At 39.1% G+C, this 23,231-nt stretch overlaps 1 pseudogene; it reads left to right on the top strand.

Moving 5' to 3' along the window:
* Positions 1-956: 956 nt before the first annotated feature.
* Positions 957-21,880, top strand: LOC138163055 (large ribosomal subunit protein uL4m pseudogene; annotated as a pseudogene).
* Positions 21,881-23,231: the final 1,351 nt, after the last annotated feature.

Raw genomic sequence — 23,231 nt, 5'->3', positions numbered from 1 at the left:
GGATATACTTGGAAATGAAGATGATGTAAAAGAAAAGATAATAAAATAAACAAGATTGTGAAAAAGATAGGGTTAGAAAACACCTTGAAAGTTCAATCTCTTGCTTTCAGGCAGTACTATACCAAAGGTATAATCAGTCAATCAATGAGTAGTTGATTGAGAGACTATGTAACGGATTGTGGATTGGGGTGGAGCAAATACACAGAACTATGAGAGTTTCCTGACCTCAAGGAGTTTATATAGAGGCTCTTTAAATAAATGATCATCTGAAATGATGTAATAGAAAAAAGCAAAGGATTTAGAATCAGAAAAAATGGGTTCAAATCTCACCTCGGCCGTCTCCTACCTATGTGATGTTGTTCAGTTGTTTTCATCTGTGTCCTACTCTTTGTGACCCCATTTTGGGTCTCTTGGCAGATACTGGGGTGGTTTGCCATTTCCTTCTCTAGTTCTTTTTATAGATGAGGAAATTGAGGCAGAGTTAAGTGACTTGCCCAGGGTCACACAGCTGCTAAGTGTCTGAGGCCAGAGTTGAACTCAGGAAGTTAAGTCTTCCTGACTTCAGACCTAGCGCTCTATCCACTGTGTCACCTAGTTGCATCCTCTTCCCCATCCCCCCACAGTAAAGGATGTTCTCCAATAAAGTATTCCCATGCACAAACTAAAATCATACAAGATTCCCTGAAAAATAATAGCAAAGATGAGTCTGTTCAATAACTCTTTAATTATTAACATCAAGTGAAGCATAAAATAGGTAAATATATGTTCATTAAAGATTTTTGCCACTGTCACAAAGTCCAGCACAGCGTTCAAAGTTGAAGATCTTGACCTATTAATTACTAATCTTGGAACCAACTCATTAACCAGTTCCAAATCCATGTAGCTGATAATGATTTTGTCAAATGCTTTGTTGAAATCTATGTGTACTATAGCTATTGCATGGCAGTCTTATAACCATGTCAAGAAAGGAATTAAGGTAAGTCTGGAATCATCTGTTTGTTTTTGCTTTGTTTTTGGAGGCAATTGGGGTTAAGTGATTTGCCTGGAGCCACACAGCTAGTAAGTGTGTGAGGCCGAATTTGAACTCAGGTTCTCCTGACTACAGGCTATCTATTGGACCATGTGGCTTCCCCAAGGCATCATCTGTTTTTGATGGAGCCATGAAAGTTCTTAGGCCTTATTACTTCCCTTCTAAATGCTTACAACTCAACCATTTAATAATACTTTCAAGAATTTTGTCAGAAATGAAATCAGGCTTACAAACTTAGAGTTTACAGATCTTCCTACTTTAAAAAAAAAATTGGAATGGTTCCATTTTCTAGTTTTATGGCACTTCTCCTGTTCTCCATGATTTTTTAACTTTGCTGTCTTCTTCTGGTTCTATATTTTGATTGTCTTTTTCACCAAAAAACAATTCTATAGTTTGATTTTGCTTCTTCTGCTGGCTCACCTTGCCAGCCAATTACTTGACTTTTGAGTTCTTTGCCACAATAGAACTCTGCTTCCAGAGTGGAGAGGGCTGCGCTCCAAATTTCTGGGGCTTTGTGCTGCTGTTGTCAGAGCTTCTTCTAGGCAGCTGCCTCAGAACTATGAGGAGGACTGCCTCTCTACAGCCTCAACAAGCTCTGCCATGCCAGAACTCCTCACCCTAGGACTGCCACCCAAGACTGCAACCCAGATTCAAGCAGGGCAAAGCAAGAGCAATTACCCTCTGGACAGTCAGTTGATCCTTCCATGATCTGTAGACTGGAGCTCAGGCAGCAGCTGATGCATAGTAGTGGCAGCCACTGCCACCACCTCTGCCATCCCGGGGGCAGGGACCAGACTCCCTCTTCTTTTACCCAGGAACAACAGAGTTCCCCACTGACCTTTTACTTTCTCTTTGGCATTTCTGGGTTGAGAAGTCTGGAAACCAGCTGCCAGTGAATCAATCCCCTGAAGTCTGCTCTGGAGTGGCTCACATGGGACTGTGCTCTGCTCCCAGCTCAGTGAGATAGACCCTTCCTGTGGGCCTGCCAGGCTGCCTTCAGTGGTCTATTTGTTTCTCTATGTCATTCTGTGGGTTCTGTAGCACTAAAATTTGTTTAGAGTCATTTTTTACAGGTATTGTAGGTGGTTGGAGGGTGAACTCAAGCAAGTTCCTGCTTTTACTCTGCCATCTTGGCTCTGTCCTTCTCTCCATGATTTTTTAAAGGCAACTAAGAGCAGATCAACAGTCACATCAACCAGGTGTTTCAGAATATGCCTTGTGACTCCAACTCACTGAGGTTAACTAGGTGCTGTTTTGCTATCTCCTTGTCCATCTCGTATTTCACTTCCCTATTAAGCCATTTTGCTTCTGTTCTTTTACAGCCAAAGATCATTCTCTACAGTAGAGAAAATGGATGGATAAAGGGGAGTTAAGTACTACAGTTCTTCTGTCTCTTCTTCCCTCCCACAATTCCCTCATCATCATCCCATCCACTCCAAACAGTGGTTATATAGTCCTTCTTTAATTTTTCTCTAACCACCACTATGGCTTTAAAAAAAAAAACCTTTTTTGGTCCCTTGCTCTTTGTCCTTGTAAGTCAATAAGTAGATATTTGTTGAAGTTTCCATATTATATTTAGCATTAAATGTAAAGAGGCCTTCTTTCATCATGTGAAGCTAAAGCATAGGTTCTAGAATTGGAGGCACCAAGAAGTAAACTACACTGCCTTTGTAATTGAGGATATGACATTTAATCTCTGGGTGCCTCAGTTTCTTCGTCTGTAATGTGAGGTTAGCCTAGAAGAGCCCTGAGATCTCTTCCAGATAATTCCTGAAATCCAATAGCTGTACGATTCTCTTTCATCCTTGGAGCTGACCCCATTAAAGACAAAAATACATCCTTAGTGGATGGCAAAGGCCCTATTTACTTAATTTAGTATTTAGAAAGCTCGGTTTATGTTTTGTTTTGTTTTAACTTCTTCAAACAGGTCAGCAATAGACTTGTCCCAATAGACTTGTTATGGTCTGAACAGTCACTGGGGTGACACTTTTATCTTTGCCATTTCAGTCTATAAATTTATCATGTAACCAAGGTAAGATTTTCAGACAAGCAATCTTCAGTAAGTAACCCAGGCTGCACTCACTCAATGTACTTTCTCCACTGCAGCTAAAACCAAGCCAAGAGCATGACACATAGGTCTAAAGGTCCTGAAAACAATATCATTTCCAAGTTTCTCTTTAAGATGTTTATTTGGAAGCCTGGGAGATTTTTTTTTCTAATTACTCTATTTTGAACATGAAAACACTATACCAGAGAACTAGAATGATAAATTTGGATACTAGTCTCAGAAAAATAGAGAATTTCTGGCACTGGGTCAATTGAACAACAAAACTAGCCACTTGTCTCCCCATTCCCTAGGTTAGTGAAGCATTTCTTTTTAAAGCAACCCTAGCTCCCAAGAAATGGTTCTACCACAAGAAGAGCAATCAGGTTAAGAATTTGACCACCAAGGTAAGGTGCTTATGGTTCCCCAGCATCTTGGGTCAGATTCAATAAGAGCCTACACTCATGTTAGCTTCCCACCCATCACTGCTAAATGGATTGGCATCCAAAAGTCGAGGCGGGGGAGGGGAGAGAGGGAGGGAGAGAGAGAGAGAGAGGGAGAGAGAAACTATTCTGCCTATGTAATTGAGGATATGACATTTAATCTCTGGGTGCCTCAGTTTCTTCATCTATAATATGAGGTTAGAGTAGAAGACCCCTGGGATCTCTTCCAGATAATTCCTACAATCCAATAGCTGTATGATTCTCTTTCATCCTTGGAGCTGACCCCATTAAGGACAAAAATACATCCTTAGCAGATGGCAAAGGCCCTATTTACTTAATTTACTACCAAGTATCATTTATTTATTTATTTACTTACTTACCACTACTATTACTTACTTGTTTACTACAAAGAAGGGAGAGAGAGAATAAGAGACAGAGATAAAGAATCAGGGAGAGAGAGAAGTTACTCAGGATAATAAACATATCTAAATTTAATTTACACTTTGAGTATGTATTAGTGTATATCATATATGTACATAAATACATATACATACATATGTTCATATACATTTTATGTTGTGGCAGAGTATGGCAGAGTCCAAATCAGGATCACCTGATAATCTGGGTTCAAATCCTTCTTCTGAGATATACAAGCTAGGTGAGTGATTCTGGGCAAATCACTTAGCTTCTCAGGCAAAGTAAGAAATGATCTCACTAAGTATTGGTTTCTTATTCTATCACTCCTCTCCCAGCCTATATTATTAAACTGTAAACTCCTGGAGGGCAAGACCACATCTTATCTAATCATTATCTAGCACTAAGCACAGTGCTTACAAACCATTTAATAAATGATCATTTTATCGGGTTGTATTGTGATTTCATTTAGGGTATTCCCTGTACTTGGACAAAGCAAAAATTGTTCATGCCTCAGTAGATGGTTAATGAATTTCTGTTTTCAAAACATTATCCTTATGTGACCAGCCTTTTGAAGGGAAGCTGGGTATGTTGGATAGAGGTCATGACTTAGTCTTGATGGTCTTGAGTGAATTCAATTCCTGTCTCAGACATTTACTAGCTGTGTGACCCTTGGAAAAATCACTTAATCTGTGCCTCAGTTTCCTCATCTGTAAGATGGATATAATAATAATACTTATATCCCAGGGCTGTCATAAGGATCAAATGAATTAACATTTACAATGCACTGTGAAAATCTTAAAGAGCTATATAAGTGCTAGGCACCAATATATTATTTTTATTATTATCATTATTATTATTATTATTATTAAAAAGAAAAAGGATACCTCTGACTTTGGCTAAGCTGGTCTTTTGGCAACAGATGCACTCATTCATACTGGGAACATTTTCCATTTGTTTGGCCCTTGTAGGATATGGGCTCCAATGGCGTAGTCTCAAAGAAAGCAAGGTCACTTCCATATCAGGATGAGGCATCTGAAGAGAGCATTAACAGAGAACTGAGAAAGACTTTGTACAGAAGGTGGGAGACACTGTGCTGAGACTTGAAGGAAGCCACTAAAACTAGGAGGCAGAGATGAGGAAGGAGAATGTTCAGGGCCCAGGTAGCAACCAGCATAACTGCAGTCAATGCAATATCTCTTTTCTTTTTTTGAAGTGTAACAAGGATGCTGGTATCTTTGGATCTCAGAATATGAGGGTATGAAGGAGCCAGATTATGAATAGTTTTAAAAGTCAAGCAAAGGTTTTTATATTTGATCACGGAAGCAATAGGAAATTATATGATGTGTGGGGTGGGGGGGAGGTTCATATGATCAGACCTGTTTTAGGAGGATCACTTTGACAGTTGAGTAGTAGATGGATGGGAGTGGTGAAAGACTTGTGGCAGGGAGACCAAACAGGAGGCTATTGCCTTAGTCCAGGCATGAAGTGATGAGGGTCTGTACTGGAGTGGTGGTCATGTCAAGAGGAAAAAAAGAGGGCATGTGTTACAAAGGTAGAACTGGCAGAACTTGATAAATGATTGGATTGGATGAGGGAGGATGAGAGACAGTAAGGAATTGGGGATGAGACCTAAGTTATGAATTGGGAGGAAGTGATACCTGCTACAGTAATACAGAAGTTAGGAAGAAGGGAAGATTTGGTAGGAAAGATAATGGATTCAATTTTAGACATGCTGAGTTTAAGATATCTATGGAACATTCAATTTGAGATGTACAGTTAAACTGAAGATGGGAAACTAGAGGTCCAGAGAGAAGTTAGTGCTGGAAAATAGGTTTGAAAGCCATCTACATAGAGATGATCATTATGACCATGACAGCTGATGAGATTAGTATGGAAGGAGAAGAGAAAAGAAGAGGGCCCAGGACAGAGCCTTGTAGGAAAACCATGGTTAGTGGGAGTGACCTGGAAGAGGATCCATCAAAGGTGACAGAGGAGTGTTCAGACAAGCAGAAGGAGAACAAGGAGACAGAAATGTCATAAAACCTATAAATAAAACCTATTGAGGAGAAGAAGGTGATAAGGAGTTGTTTGGGTTTGCTTTTGTTTTTGTATTTTTGTTTGCTTGTTTGTGTTTAAGGCTATTCGAACTGACGATCAAGAGATCATTTGTTTCACTAAAGAAAACAGTTCCAGCTGAATGGTGAAGTCAGAAATCAGATTGCAAAGAGTTCAGAAGAGAGTGAGGAGAAAGGAACTGGAAACATCTATTGCAGATGGCCTTTTCACAGACTTTAGTCACAAAAGGGAGGAGAGATATAGGACATAGCTAATAGGGATGGACGGATCAAATGAGAATCTTTTGAGGAAGGTAGTGGTTGCCTTTTCCATGAACCCTTGTACGAACATGTCAAAATCTAACATGCTGGAAGATTTTAGTTTCTTCTCTCATACCTTGCTGCCTCACTCCATTCCTGACACAGGGCTAAGGCAATGTGACCCCCTCTTTCCATGTTTTCTCTCTCTTTTCTGTGCTGAAAACCACATGTCTACCAACCCTCTACTTCCTGCTCTCTGCTGCCTTCATCAAGAATCCTGAAACTTGAGATTTTGAGACAGAGAAAACATTGGGCCTTGAGGTTTGGTTATAGCCAGCTAAAAGAAGGGAAGGGGTGGAGGAAGTGTTGCAGAATGGGATGATATGGTAGAATGGGAAAAACTAACTAGTTAGAGAGTTGAGGAGAGATGGCAAAGAGGAAGGAAGAAGACATGATACAGTAGAGAGTTGAGGAGAGAAGGCAAAGAGGAAAGATGAAGACATGATACAGTATATTTAGCCAAAAGAGTCCAGAGACCTGAGTCCAAATATTTGCCCTACTTCTTAGCTGTGTAGCCTTGGGCAAGTTAATTTACAATCTCAGGGTCTCACTTTTCGCATCTGCAAAATAAGGAAGTCAAATTGTAACTGTTAAGGTCCCTTCTAGCTCCAAATCCTGTGAACTATTCCAGAATGGACTCTGATCTTCCAATCTTTGAGCAAAGGAGAGGACTTTGAGGGGATTGTCTCTTTGGGAAAGGAACTCATAGTCTGGGTGGCTCAGAGGTTTGTGGTAATCAGAATGAATGAATGAATGATGAATTAATAAATCAATGAAAGCTCTTTGTAATGATACACTATTTAATTATCACTCGTTACTTTTAGGGTAGGGATGAAATAGAACGTCACCAGCACTGGTGTCTGTCAGAGAATACTATTGAATCCAGCCCAAAATTATATTAGGTCAAGGTTGATTGGATAAGTCAATTGAAATAAGTCAATTCAGAACAAGTTGGGTTGGGCTCCTCTATACCTGTCGTCTGAAAATGGTGCATCCTTAATGCTTACATGAAAGAAAGCTTAAAATGATGCCTTTCAAGTTGCCTATATTTGAAGAGCACTTATCCTCATAGCAGAAATAAATTAGTGCTGTCAGGCTAAATAGATGATATATTGACAGTTTCTGAGAATTACTCCAAGTTTTCTTTTTATGGCACGTATCCAAATGGAATGGGAGCACTTGGGATTTGATGTCTATGTTGTCCCATATCTAGTATGAAGTATTTTTATTGTAAGTCACCTTTGTTTCTTAACTAAGGTTTGGTCTCCCTTTGTGCTGAAACTGGATAGGTGTCTGAATATTTTCCAAGATGGACTCTCCCACTCAAGCAAATTGCTTGGCTCGAGCTGCTAGATCAATCCAGCAAGGCCTTGTGATCTTTTTATACCGTTCTCTTTCACAAGGTTCAGCAGAGTAATTGCCAGGTATATGGATGAGTTGCTGGCATTGTTCCTGCTAAGCTAAGTGTTTACACGGCTGCATAAGATAAAGATAGCTATTATCATCCCATTGTCCCTGGACTTGTAGATGGACTTCTCTGAAATTTGGAATAGCCAGGCAGGTTCTCTCCCTTCCTTGCCTGAGAATCTCAAGCTTCCTTGTAGAGTCAGAGGAGCTGGGGTTTTCATGTTCTTGGTTCTTCCACTTACAATTTGTGTGATCACAGGCAACACATTCAATCTCTTTAACCTCAGTTTCTCCCTTTGTATACTTAGGGAGTTGGACTAGGTGACCACTAAAGTCTCTTTCAGCTTTAGATCTAAGACACTAAGATCCTCTTCCTCTGCCCCAATATTCTTAAATGCTGGCTATTCAGAATCCTTTAGTATTAGAAAGAATCTGACATCTCCTTGACCTCATTTTTAAAAGGAGGGAACTGAGGTTCTGGAATAGTGAAATTATTTGTGCACGGACACATAGTTGGTAACTTATGTACCAGAATTTGAACTCAGGTCTCCTGTCAGGAAATCTAGCCCTCTTTCCCCTACACCATACCATGTCCTCTTCTTTCCTTGGTGCCATCCTCCACCTAACCTGTTTCCTTTACCTCACCTCAGCAGTGTGGCATCCAAAAATTCATTCTTGTCATCTTTAGACTCTTCATAGTTTCAGTGCCCAGCATTTCCACAGCCTTGATATTTCAAGATGTAAGATGCCTTGGGGCTAGAGAGGCTCAAGGACATCTCAGGTAAGATAAGAGGGCATAGGAGGGAGAAGGGGCAAGACATGGAGCCCTAGTGCTAGGTCATGGGAGGGCAAGATGCTAAATTTGCCAGCAGATTAGAACCTGAACATAGTATTACACATGTTTATGGAATTGGTGACAATTAAACCAAACATTTATTAAACATGTACTGTGTAGAGAAAGAGAAAGTATTGAGAACATACAAAATATACATTAAGACATGGATACTGACATCAAGAAACTTACAGTACTGTAGGAAGGTACGGTGTCAATATACATATACAATTATTGTTAGAGTCAATAAATATTTATTAAGTACCTATTGGTGTCAATATACATATACAATTATTGTTAAGAGTCAATAAATATTTATTAAGTAAGTACCTACTATGTGCCAGGCACTGTGTTAAGCACTGGGGATCTAAAAAAAGGCAAAAGACAGTCCCTGCCCTCACGCAGCTCACAGTCTTTAGATTGGGGGAAGACAACACATAAAAGGAAGCTGAAAATCTGGGAAATGGAGGGAGGTCACCCAGACACATGGGAATAATGAAGTTCTGCAGCCAGTGTGGGAAAGGACATGAAGAAGAAAGAGTTTCAGGGCTGATTTCATTTCACAAAATGATGAGTTTCCAGAGATCATCAAATCCAAGACAGTAGTCAGGTAAGAAATGATCTCCCAGAGGAGGGGACTATTTAGTGAATTAGCAAGTAACAATGAATATTTCTTTTTTTCTCTCTCTTTTTGGAGGAGGGAAGGCAAAGCAATTGGGGTTAAGTGACTTGCCCAACGTCACATGGCTAATAAGTGTTATCTGAGGCTGGATTTAAACTCAGGTCCTCCTGACTCCAGGGCCGATGCTCTATTCACTGTGCCACCTAGCCACCCCAACTTAGAATATTTCTGAACAAAAGTCTTGTGAGGTTGGTAACGCAATCATCAGTACTTCCCCATGGTCAAACAGCAATGCCACAAGGCAGAAATAAAATGGCTCAAAGAACAGACCTGTAAAGATGGCTTAAGCAAGATTGCTCAGTAGAAGAAATGCCTGATTTGGGTGCAAGCTCTGCCTCTATTTATTTCCAATTTTCCTGTAGGATACTCTCTCTTCTATGGATTTTCATGACACTGCTGTCCCCTAATTCTCCTCCTGTTTGTCTTCCCAGATCAAAAAGTGCCCCTTCTCTTTGTAAAGGCCAATTTCTTTATATGAACCCTTGATCTCATCTCCTCCCCACAACTCCAGCAAATTGCTCCCACTAGCATCTCCACTGCCTCTGATCTTCAATCTCTCCTTCTTTACTAGACACTTCTCTGCCACCTATAAATATGCCTATGACTTCCTCATGCTTCAAAAAAATCTCTCACTTGATGCTACCATCTCCACTGTCCTCTCTTTCCATAGAGCTCTCTTTCCTTTCATGGCTAAATGACTTAAGAAAACTGTCTACACTTGATTTCTCCACTTCTCCTTGCCTCATTCATTTCTAAACTGTCTACAATTTGACTTCTAACCACTTCCTTCAACTGAAAGTGCCCTTCCAAAATTACCAATGATCTCTTATCTAATCTCTTGGTCTTTTCTCAATCCTGATCTTCCTTTGATCTCTCTGTGGCTTTGACTATTGATTACTTCTTCCAAAATATTCTTCCCTCTCTAGGTTTTAATGATAGGGTTCTCTCCTGGTTCTCCTCATACCTATATCTGTTTCCTACACTGGATCTTCAGCCAGGCTACACTGGTATAGGTGACCCAGAAGGTTCTGTTCTGGGTATTCTTCTTTTTTCCCCCTATGCAATCAACTTGCTGATGTCAACTTTCATAGGTTCAACTATCATCTCTATGCAAATGATTTCCTGATCGATAAAGTCAGTCCTATTCTCTGTCCTGAAATCTGGGCCCACACCACCTTATGAATATTTCCAAGTAGATATCTCACACACATCTCAAACTCAACATGTCCAAAATAGAATTCATTATCTTTTCACCAAAGCCCTGCCTTCTTCTGAATTTCCTAACCACTCACTAAGTAAACACACTGGTTTCCAGTGATAAAACCCTTCAAGAGAAAAACTACTAGGGCAGCCTGAATGCATGGAGAAGATATACTAACATGGTTTCCCATAACTTTCCATGTTATATTCCATCTTAGTAAAAGAAAAAAAGTCTTAAAAATTAAAGTTTGCTTGACTTTTCCTCTCCTGAACTTTTGAAGTCAATCAATCAATAAATATCTGTTAATTGTCTACTATGTACCAGTCACTCTGTCAGTCATTCACACATGTAGTCTAAACACAGAGGGCAAAAAGAGGCAGGTCACGTATGACAACTCCTATGAGCTGAATACATTCTATGTATATAAATAAACAAATTAAAATCCTAGTAATGGAGGAACTCTTTAATCAAATTCAGGTCAAAGAAAATTATAATGACATTAGTTGCATCTATCTGTGTCGTTCAAAATGAATGATCACTTTTTAATAGTTCCAATAGACTACAGATTTTTCTTTCTTGGCCCTTTTCTTTCTGGTCAAAAGGGAGTAAACTTGATTGCAAGTGTGTTGTGTGCTACTCTAGGGAACGTGTAAGGAAACAAGCATTTATTAAGTGCTTAATATTTCACCTAATAAGAGCCTGAAGTCTTACAAACCTTATAGGAGACTTTATAAGTTTAAAAGAAGAAGGAAATGACAGGGTAAAGACCCTGGGAAACCAATCACCCCACCCTGAACTTTCCTAGAAATTTCCCACATTTGCCTGGGGCATCTGGCCCTCCCAGGTCCTTCTCTGCTATCTCCCAGTCACCCCAGACTACTTGGCCCTAGATCCTTCCTAGAGTCTTTCCATATATAAGGTCCATCTTTCCCTCCATTAAATGGTTCAGATTCTTTACAAGTCTGGCCAATGCTCAGATTCAATCTGGCCAACTTGTCAATATAAGTGTCACAAATTTGGTGAATTCTTAAAATCTCACCTACCCAATCAATGTTCTAATAAACCTTGTGTTTGGCTGAAAGAAGTCTTGGTTCAAATTAATTCAAGGAAGGACCTTGGGTCCTAGCACCCGTAGACCTCAACAAAAATGCCTTCAGAAATCTACAAAAAATTAAATAATATAGAGAACCACCAAAATGAAGACAGAATAGAAGTTGAGATACAAGAGAATGGCTTAAAAGACATCACGAAGAAAAAGACAGTAAACCTAGAAAAGGACCATAAATTTAGAGCTGAAAAGGACCTTAAAAACCACCTAGTATAACCCCCTCATTGTACAGATTAAGAAAACGAGTCACAGAAGGGTCAAGAAATTTGCCCAGGGTCGCAGAGATAGTAAACATCGGAGATGGGGTTTGAACTAAGGTCTTCTTGGTCCCAAATCCAGTGCCCTATCCGCGACAACAGGCTGCCTGGAGGAGGTGGGCCAGTCAGATACTGAGCAAAGAGGAAGAAAGGAGGAGAGCACGAGTGTTACACCATGATCCACGAAAGCATAACAACTGCTTGGGGATATTCGGTAGATCCCTGATGGGAAACATGAAGTGTATCTAGAGGAGGTTATGCTCTGCTTTGATAGAGAGAGCAGCCATACAACGATGAGATCACACGTCCATGAGTGGAGAAGCCATAATACTTCTTACTACTTAGCACCCTTTCACATCTATGCTACATCTCGGGAAGAATACAGCAAAGAGCGCAAAGCAGAAAAAAGAGCTTCCAGACCACAGCTTCAATAACAGAGTAATTCATTTCAGTCACTCTCCCACTTGTACCATAGAAAGCTTCCAATAATATCATGATGGTTAGCGGTCTTGCTTTTTTTTTTTTTGGAGTGGGGAGGGTAGGGCAGTTGGGATTAAATGACTTGCTCAAGGTCACACGGCTAGTAAATGTTTCAATTATCTGAGTTGAACTCAGGTCCTCCTGACTCCAGGGCTGGTGCTCTATTCAATGAGCCATCTAGCCACCCCCTAGAGTAGTCTTAAAGGAAGAAGACTCATACTTTTTCTCAGACATTGATGATAATGTGAGATCATAGAATCACTACAGATCTAGAAGGAAACCTCACAGGGCAAGGAAGAAATGAACTGAAACAAATGCTTTTTAAAGTATCAGAAGCTTAGAAACTATATCATAGTGGCTATCTTTGGTACAGAAATGCTAGATATAAGGAACAGAAAATGGGGAAAAATGCTAAGAGACTCTCCTGCTGTCAGTAAGGATCAAATAGAATGAAGGATCCCAGTAAATAGACAGAAAAGTAAACAAATTGATAAATAGAGAGATAATAAAGTAAAGTAAAAATATTTCTAAAGCAAGGAGTCTAGAAGAAGCTGTTTAGAAATTCAGAAAGTTTAGGAATGTCAGCTGCTGATAAAGGACTGCCACAGGATGAACAATAATACCCAGTAAAAGATAAAAAAAGAAAATCTTACTTTGTTTGACTTCCCAGGGTAACATTTTTATAGCATACTTCAAAACAATTTGGAACATTTACTTTGCTGCCCAAATATGGGAGCGGGTAGCTATAATATCCAGAGGTGGGGTAAAAACAGGCCAAAGACCCTCTGTGTTTAGACTACATGTGTGAATGAATACTAGACCCCAACGTGAATGGGCTTGATGAGCGAAAATGATTGGCTGTCTCCATGTCTAAGCTGAGAGGATAATTTCCAGCTATCAGACATGGCCTGTTGATATTGAGCACCTATTGATAGATGGTAGGATACTAATAATAATAACACACTTAATAATACTAGTTTGAGTATTTAAAATTTAATAAAATCTATGTTAATAGTGCCAGGTTCCAACATTTCTAAGTACTTAGTTACTATACTATGCGGATATAATAGTGGTAAAAGGTTAGCACAGTTCCCAGCCCATAACAGGTGGGTGCTTCATAAATGTTTGTTGAATGATTGGTTGGTTATTCCCACTTTTTATCCTCACAACCATGACCAAACATAAATTTGAGATTTTCCTTAATTTATGCAAAAATCATTTTAACATTTTAATGCTATCCAAACTTGAACGCATGAATTAAATTAACTCTAAAGCAAAAGTCTGTTGTTTCTGTGCATGTTACAATTAATACTGACTTTAGGAGGCCAACCTGAGCAAGACTCAGAAAGGGCTGGCTAACGTTAATTTTCAGAAGAAAAAACAAAGACCTGAAATTTTGTTATCATTAAATTAATCCATAATCAGCAGTGATTGCCACTTCAGACAGAAGGGTGATGTGTTTAAAGGCAATCTGCAATCTCTCTTTGTTCTTTGCAAGACTTAGTTTAGCATCCATCAGACTTCTCTGGATAATGTTATTCACTGGCTATTGTTGGCATTGCTGAGTTTGGACTGCATCACACACAAACAGTATTATTGAATGTAACAAGAATAGAAGATGGCAAAGATATCAATACAAGTAAAAAGAGCAAAAAAAAAAAAAGGAGTTAGAATATGGAGAGGCCAAGAAAATGCCTGCAGAAAATGCATTTTTGAAGGTTAATGCTTACTTGAATAGTCGAACGGGCTATGAATAACATTTAATAATAGCTTCCATGGATTTTTTTTTCTGCATCCTTAATCCAAACATCACAAGGTAGTTTAGTTCATTAATTCTCACATCATTGTCATGAGGAAAGTATTTGATGAGCACTATAATTCCTATTTCACAACTGGAAAAAGTGACTTATGGAGACGGCCATGAAGATCAACTGGGTTTGTTAAAAGAAGGGGTCTGAAAATGATTCTTGGTTTAGCTATTAATGGTTTAGTCATTAATTTTCCTACCTTGGCTGAGGCTGCCCAGTCATAGGTTGAATGCCTTGAATAATTATTTTTCTTAAAAATACAATTTGCCTTAAGAAAATCTGTAGTATCTTTCCTAATATTTGAAGATCATCTTACTAAAGATGTTAGATAGTCTTTCACAGATGTGAAGATTCATCCTAGTATTGCTAAGTAAACACTAGCAACAGCTATGCCTAGCAGGGGGTGGCAGTGAATGGCAAATACACCATTTTTCTTATTACCATCACTCAGATTTCTTCATTAAAATGCCAATATGTGCAATGATATATTTCACTTTTCTTTTAGAAATGTAGGGTGATAAGTACTCCATCCTCCATTCACTCCAGCTATTACCAATTTAAGGTGTCCTGTGAGTTGAGTATCTTCTTTTCTCCAAATAGGCCAGAATTAAAGACACAATCCATGGAGCAATGAAACCCATTACTGCTGGCTCATTTAACCCTTGAAAATTGAGCTCATTTAACTGAGTCATTTAACCTGATAACCCTCAACAACTTAATTACATCAATCACTCATTTTAAAACTACTCTTTCCCCCTCTCATTCTCCCCTCCATTCCCAATCCCTTTTCAACATCTTGGAGAAATTTGACCCAATGACCCAGGCGCTGTATTCAGGCTGCTACCCCACTCTGACTCAGTGAAGGATTGTTCCCAATAATAACCATCACAGCATATTGTGCCACATTTGAGTCTTGGGAAAATTTTCCCATAACAAAGCTTTACCTTTCAACTACACCTGATGCTCACAGATACACACTAGGACAACAAGTTTTTAAAAAGTACATTCCTCCTTATAAGAGGAATTACAGTTGTTTTCTGTGCCTCCTTCACTTGGAAAACTTTTATGTAAGGTGACACCAAAGTTTTCCCTGGACTTCAGTTTTCAGTCAAAAGATGAAACGTAAACAAAGCTAGAAGTGAAAGAGAAAGTTCAAATTATCTCAGAAATCATCTTGACAATATTATGTGAAGTTTGTTGTTGTTTTGTTTAGTTTTGATGAGAAGTGAAGAGTTGGGGGAGAAAATGGCTCCAGGTCTTGAAATTAGGAAACCTAGGTTCAGATCCTTCATCTGATACTTTCTAGCTATGTGACCTTAGGTAATCACTTTACCTCACTGACTTTTAATTTCCTCATCTGTAAAATGGGCGTCATAATATTAGAATGGAACCACAGAGCTATGATAAGGTTGAAATGATGTAATATACACAAATCTCTTTGTAAACCTTGAAGTGTTATACACATTTCTACTATTATCTTAATTGCTTATCATAAGGATTAATCATAAGAGCCTTGCAGGGTATAAAATTTTCATCCTTTATTATTTGCCACCCTACCTCAACACCTGGATGATGTGTATTTTTTTATACTATTTCATAAATAGTCCCCTATTCAATAGAAGTTGTTTGTGTGATATTATCTGGGAACAAGAGAAAGAGGGTTAAGAAGTGAAATTTAACAGATACCCCCAAATCTCCATGTCCAAGCATCCTAATACCTTACTACCCTAATCAATGTGTATATATGTGTAAAGCACTTGGGTGGGTAGGTGGGAGCAGTTAAAAATGAGTATAATACAGTGTCTGCCTTCAGGGAGTTTACAATCTAATAACTGTAATGCTTTGGGATTTCATAGGGATGCTCACCTAGATGGGTTCCTATGCTTTAGGAAGACTGTTCATGCTACCTGCTGCCACTCTGGCCTTTATCCCCACCTCTAATCAAACATGAAGCTTGGGCTTCACACTTGGGTTGATAGGTGAGCTTTCACCTTATCTCACTGGGACCCAGACATCTATATCACTTCCCTTTCATCTTAAGTGAAACACTTCCTTTCCCTTCCCCTGCCCCCTCCACCACCAGTCCCACTTTGTATTTTTTTGCTGTTGTTGTTGTTGTTGTTGTTTGGTGATGCAATCAGGTTTGAGTGACTTGTCACACAGTTAGTAAGTGTCAAGTGTCTGAGGCCGGATTTGAAATCAGGTCCTCCTAATTCCAGGGTTGGTGGTCTATTCACTGAACCACCTAGCTGCCCCCAGAGCTTGTTTAAAGCATTGTTCTCTCCCATTATAAGACCCTTGAGAGCAGGGACTGTTAGACTTATATTTGTATCTCCAGGGCTAGCACAGGGTCTGTCTTTGTGATCTCCCCTGGCTAACATCCTCAGCACCCAGAGAACAATTTCATGATGAGTAGTAGTTTGGCTTTCTCATAGCAGACCCACTCCATGTTAGACCCTTGGTAGGGCCCACCAGAGCTTGGCATCTACTATAATGTAGCCAAGGTTACCTCTACTTCTTACTAAGACCCTGAAAAGGGATTTCCATGAAGGAGCTAGAATGTAAGGCAGAAGAGACATAGTATGAAGAGACTATCCAGAAGTGATTCAAAAGGTTAATCAGAGAACCATCAAGCATTTGTCTGGTAGCTGTAATAGAGAACCTGCATGCTAACATTTGTTTGTATCTGGGAAGAAAGGAGAGGAATCAAGCAACAATGATATGCTGCCTCTGGAAATGCAGCTTAGTAGAAGGCCTTCACAGAGATTTTCTCATCCTGCTCTGACCAAGTAACACAAACCTGGCCCAGTAGTAAAAGAAAGGCTGGGACTGAGCATGTAGCATGGATTTCAATACAGGTGTACAGGAAGAGGCTCACATCAGCCATGGTCAGCAGCAACAATACTTATAAGTTACTTTGGAAACATTCTATGTAAGTACCAGGTGTTATAATAATTTTTATATTGCTTTCTTCATGTACATTTTTTAATTTGCTTCTGGTGCTTAGCACTGTAGGTACTTAATTAGTGTAGTACTTAATTAGATTGATTCCCTCACTGATCCCATAAGGTAGTCAGTACAGGTATTACTACCCCCATTACAGAAATGAGGAAACAGGTTCAAAGAATTAAGGAGATTTGTCTATGACCTAGACAAATTTCAGAGGTAAATTTGTCATTTTCAGAGGTGAGATTTAAGCCCAGGCCCTCCTGATGCCAAGTCCTGCATACTCTCCACTTCACCAAGTTATTTCTTTCATTTATATTCATTGTACTTTTCATTTTGGAAAGGTTTCATGTGACCGATATATTTGATCTTTACAATAACTCTCTGAAGTAGGCAGGATAGGTATTACTCCCATATTACAGATGAATAAACCAAGGCTTCCTACAAGAAGCCATGTTTGATCCTCCTCAATGCTAGAGCTTTCCCTCTAAGATTACCCACAATTTACCCTGCATGTGGTCTCCCACATCAGGCTGTGAGCTCCTTTAGGGCAGAGATATTTTTGCCTTTCTTTATATCCCTGATATTTAGCATAGTTCCTGGCACATAGTAGGACCTTAATAAATATTTTTGATTGATTGGCACATAGTTAATGCTTAATAAATGCTTGCTGACTGACTCAGAGGCTGTGACTTATGCATAATTACATAGTAGTGCCATCATGAGGACAGAACTACAGCTCTCCCAAGTCAAGTCTAGTACTCTTAACTAAATATCTTCTGCAACCCCTTCTAGCTCCCCAATTCTGTAACACTATAGTGGTACATTGAACGGAGCAATGAACCTGGAGGCAGGAAGTTCTGAATTCAAATATAGCCTCTGACACATATTATCTGCACTACTATGAGCAATTCCTTTTAATTTCTACTTAACTTATGTCTGCTTCAGTTACCTCATCTGTAAAATGATGATAGCAATAGCATCTAGCTCCCAAAGGTCGTTGTGAGGATAATATTTGCTTTTTCAAACTTTAAAGCTAGATATAAATGCTAACTATTATTCCCATTGACTTTTAAATTCAATTTAACAAATATTTATTAAGCACCAAGAGAATCCTCTTACATTAATAGATAATTCAACTCAATGGATAATAAGTGCTTACAGCCTGTTCTGCTTAAAGGAAGCACTGCTCACAATCAAGCAATAAAAACGACAGGGCTTATAGGAAAATGGGTTTAGGGTCACAATGCTCAAAAATGACATCAGTGACACATAGAAAAGATAGGAACTTAGTAAAAACGGTACCATATTTTTATATATGTTAAATGGTTAGGTTATACATAAATACCACAATAAACAATGACAGCACCTAGGCCATAACTCCAGGATACAGTAGCGAGGAAGTATGGCCATGGCAGAAGGTGGGGGTAAGAGAGAAGGTTGAGTGCTTGGGGGCCCATCAGCCCTCCTCAAATCACAGCTCATCAGAAGGTATAGAATAAACAATGACACTTAGACATGTTTAAAATATCGAATGAGCAATTTTTTTAAAATACAGAAAAGATCATAAATGCAAAAGAATAATAAAAAGCAACCTTATATAACAATGCATGTAGTGAACTGAGGTAACTGGTAAATGTTTAAAGGATGCAAGGCATGCATTTTATAGATTCTATTGTGGCTCAGTTCAGCTAGGTGAAGTTTTCTGCCTTCTTTCTATCTTTCAAGAATGAAATCACAATAAGTAAATTTGAAGTTCGTATAATGATCAAATTTTTCCTTAATAGGTTAATCACACTGAAAGAAATTTGCGTTTTTAAAACAAGCATTATAGCAGAACTGACTGTACTATGAACAAGGTATGAGTGAAACAGAAATAAAAAGGCAAATAATTCTCAACCTCTGGGAGCATACTTTCTACCAAACTAGAGTTTGAAAAATACTTATAACACAGAATAATACTTATAAAAGAGTCAGAGTTTGGGAGATTATTCTTAGAATAGTGAATGTATTATATCTAAAACATTACAACTGGATCAAGCTCATCATTGTTCTTCTACCTCTTATTTTAATAGTTATTTCTCAGTATCCCACAGAAGTTGAAGTAGAGTTCATGGAAATCAAGCAATAATGCCTAAATACAGAGACACATATTAACCAACTGAGATTATAGCTATAGCTACATAAATATATGTTCTCATTTATTTGTTTCTACCCCTGGCCCTTCCTGGGTCTGCTATATAATTGGTAGAGCCTTGGGACCTGGCTAAGTGTCAGATACATAAAAGTGTAGAATAAGAGAGTAAATGATGAGGGACAACATGGGACAGAGGAAAGACTCCTTTGGAGATAGAAAGTAGTTTTAGTTCCTATATCCAAACTTTGTGCTTGGGGTAACACTGGGACAATTATTTGACCTCTCTGAGCACCAGTTTCTTTATCTGTAAAATGAATGCTATATCTATACTATCTTTCTTCACAAAATTGCTGCGAGCAAACTCTTAAATCTTAAAGATTACAGTTAAACAATATGAAGAATACTGCTTTTTTCATAAAGTAGACTATATAGCATTTTCACAAAATCCTTAATTTCTTCTTCATACTGATGCATGTATAATTATGTTATTTACTTGAGGAAATTGGTGATAGGTTTCCTAAATTCACTTCAATCCTAAAATCACTTCAATAACAAGGGGTCAGTAATTAGAGGCAATCACTAAAATTATTAAAACAAATGCCATATTGTCCTTATTCATTTCCATTCTCCTTATCTCAAAAAGTTGAAAGCTTGATCTATTTTCTACTTTTTCCTTGCCAGGAAATGCCAAGAAATAACTTGGATGAACTAGGCAATCCCAAGGGCTTTAAACAGAGATGAAGGAAAAGAAACAGCCTGTTTAAAGTGAAGCATAGTATCCTCCATATGTGATCTTGGGACAGACATAGATAACATATAGGCTCTGAAGATGCAATAAAAACAGACAGGAGAGCCAAATTCATCTGGCTTTAGAAAAGGCTCATTCCTTTAAAAGGCTCTCGTGAATTCCAGGAAGAAATAAAATCCCACCATGTAATTGAGTGTAAAGAAGCTTGAGGTTAATTATCCATATTGCCTTTCCAGATTCATCCAATTGCCCAGGTAACCAAGAGACGCTCCACTTACTTTGCCAACATAGTCATGGACAATATTTGGTAAATCTTCAAGGAGGTAATTGGAGGGGGAGAGGGTGGATGAAAGATCAAGATTGGGTCAAAAAATATAGATAAAAACAGAGAGAAAAAACATGGCTACATTCTTGAAAATCACACCACCATCTTGAAACCATTACTGGAAATACATTTAATGCAATGTTCATGGCAAAGTATTATTACACCATCACAATTATGAAATGCCAATAGTATAATACATAACATCAAAGAATTTGTACCATAACTGCATATAAAACTAGGTAGAGTTTGTATGAATGGGTTATGGGTAGGAAAAACATGATCCACAAAGAATGTTTGGGGATTTTGAACTGAAAATTTTAGGTACTTCTTTATAATAAACATGAAAACAAAAAGCATCTGCTTCTACAGCCTCATTCTTTGAGAACATCTGGAAATTAGTCGACACACCAAGGTGTATTTCCCTAAGATATTTTATGGGCTTCAGATGATATGTACCATATTCATATATATATATATATATATATATTCATATCACTCAGATATTATATGTAAAATGTATGTGCATATACAGCTTAAACAATATATTGTCAAAATTATTTATTGCTTTTAAAATAAACATTAAAAGTCATAGATCGGCGGGGTCTGACGGGCGCGGGGTTGAACGCAGTCCAGCCCAGATGCTGTCTCTTCCCCTGTACGGGGGTGCAGACTTACCCACTTGGAATTCGAGCTTTCCACATCTGTCACCCGTGATGTAGTTTCCCGGCACCCCCAGGAAGCTGCCCTCTTGCTAGGTGTGGGAGCTGGGACCCCTATGCTTCTGATCCGGGTAGCCCTGGGGGTTCCTGCACTAACCAGTGCAAACCTCAGAAGCCAGGAGCATGTGCTGACTCCAGGCCTCCCAAGCCCGGACGCTGTCCCCCTGCTCTGCCACTGTGAGCTCCCAGTTCCTGTGCACCGGATGCCCATGTAAGCCTGGGTGGAATCCCTCAGAGGCTATGAGGACACGTGCTTGGGCCTGGCCGACCTGCATCCGGACGTGTTCGCTGTGCCACCCAGGCAGAATCTTCTACATGAGGTTGCCATAGGGCAGAAGAACTTCAAGAGAGTTAGTTATGCCAAGACCAAGACCCGGGCCGAAGTGAGAGTTGGTGGGAGGAAGCCCTGCAAACAGAAAGGCCCATGGTCCATGGGGTCCAACGAACTACTACTATGTGTTGCCTATGAAGGTTCGAGTGCTGGGCCTCAAGGTAGCCCTGACAGTCAAGCTGATGTAGGACAGTCTTCATGTGGTAGATTCCTGGGAGCTGCCAACTTCAGACCCAAGATACTTGTTAGACCTGGTTCAGAACCGATGTTGGGGTAACTCTGGGCTCCTTGCTGATGTGGATGAGGAGATGCCCCAGAACATTATTTCTGCTGTGTCCAACCTAAAGACCATCAACCTGGTGCCTAGCAGTGGCCTCAATGTCCACAATATGCTGAAGCACCAGACTCTGGTCTTGACTCTCAACACTGTTGCCCTCCTAGAGAAGAGGCTGTTATGACATAATAAGTGCTACACCGCTCCCTACCCATTCTGTCTGCCCTACAGTGACTTCCCTTGACCCTCCACAGTGACTGGGCTTCCCCACTCCTGGTGTATCAGAATAAAGAGTCTTTGTCACTTAAGAAAAAAAGTCATAGATTTCAAACAACCCAAGAGATGTCCTGCCATCTAAACAGGGAGAGAAGCCATGAGTTTTCTGTTCTATTTCAGAAGTTACATTAATAGCACTTGATTCATGAATATTTACTGGAAAGGAGATTAAAGTTTGAAGATAAAGGGTCACAGGAGGTGGGGCTAGAAGGTACCTTAAGGAACCTAGTCCAACCCTCCCATTTTATAGATGAGGCTCAGAGAGGTCCAAAGTCACACTGGTAACTGAAATCAGACTTGAACCCAGATCCAATGACTCCAAATCCAGGTCTCCTACATCATGCCACAGAATCTTTCGAATTAGGTTATATATTTAAGCAAATTCGCCAAAAGAACAATGTATGATCTCTGATTTGAGAGTCAATCTGTCAAACTCCAAACCACATTTTTTGCTTTTGAATTTTTAAAAATTAATTTCATTATCATAGTAAGAAAAAGAAAAATTAACCAAAAAGTCTGACCTTGTGAAGAAAGTCTGGTTCTGTTGATCATACTGTAATTTATCAGAGTTTTTGGAATGAAACCACTCCCTAAAGACTCAACTGTATATGTATTATTTAAATAAAATGTATTCTACTCTGAAATAACCCCCTTCATTTAAGGAGCATTCAATAAAAGACCAACCCTAAATCATTTTTTTCAGCATCCTGTACTCTTTTTTCCTACAGGTTCTCAACTCATGTGTTCTTTTTTCTTAGCACTCACACTGTAGTCTCTATAACTCTCTTCCATAGTTCTCACACTTTAAGACCTCCATTCTACTACACAGGCCTTCTGCCTTTTCACTCCTTCATTATCATTTCTTTCTGCCATACTTCACATATAAGTTTACATATAATCTCTTTCTCCTTCAATACATTTCCAACAACTTAATCTGTCTCCTCCATGCAGTTCTTGCCAAACCACTACCAAGTCACTCATCCATGTTACTGCCTAATACCAGTGTTGTTCATTCATGATTCCGACCTTGGGCTATATTTCATACAAAACACTGCCTTCCACAATAACTGGCTTCAGTGTGCATAGGAAAGAATTTATTGCATTTGCAAACACACCCAAACTTGAGTTTGTTTGTAGAGCTAAGATATCAGCAGTACCATGGGATAGCTTTGAGAGAGAATATTCTAGACTATTAAGGCACAAAGGAAGATGTTTGCCTTACTTCCATCTGCTAAAAAAAACAGAAATAGTCTTTGTGTACTTTCTCTCAATAATAAAAAGAAAGTAATAATCATAGAAATTATTACATTTTCATATTCTGAGGTGGCTATTTTCCTCTTGACAGGCAACATGCGCCACGAAAGGAGGGCAGCCATCAAACATATACTACA

The sequence above is a fragment of the Petaurus breviceps genome, unplaced genomic scaffold, assembly GCF_028583685.1.
Source record: "Petaurus breviceps papuanus isolate PSGF00001 unplaced genomic scaffold, PetGlider_PUasm1.0 187, whole genome shotgun sequence".
Taxonomy (NCBI): domain Eukaryota; kingdom Metazoa; phylum Chordata; class Mammalia; order Diprotodontia; family Petauridae; genus Petaurus; species Petaurus breviceps.
The sequence above is the reverse complement of the archived record's forward strand: the minus strand, read 5'-3'. Positions and strand labels throughout refer to the sequence as shown.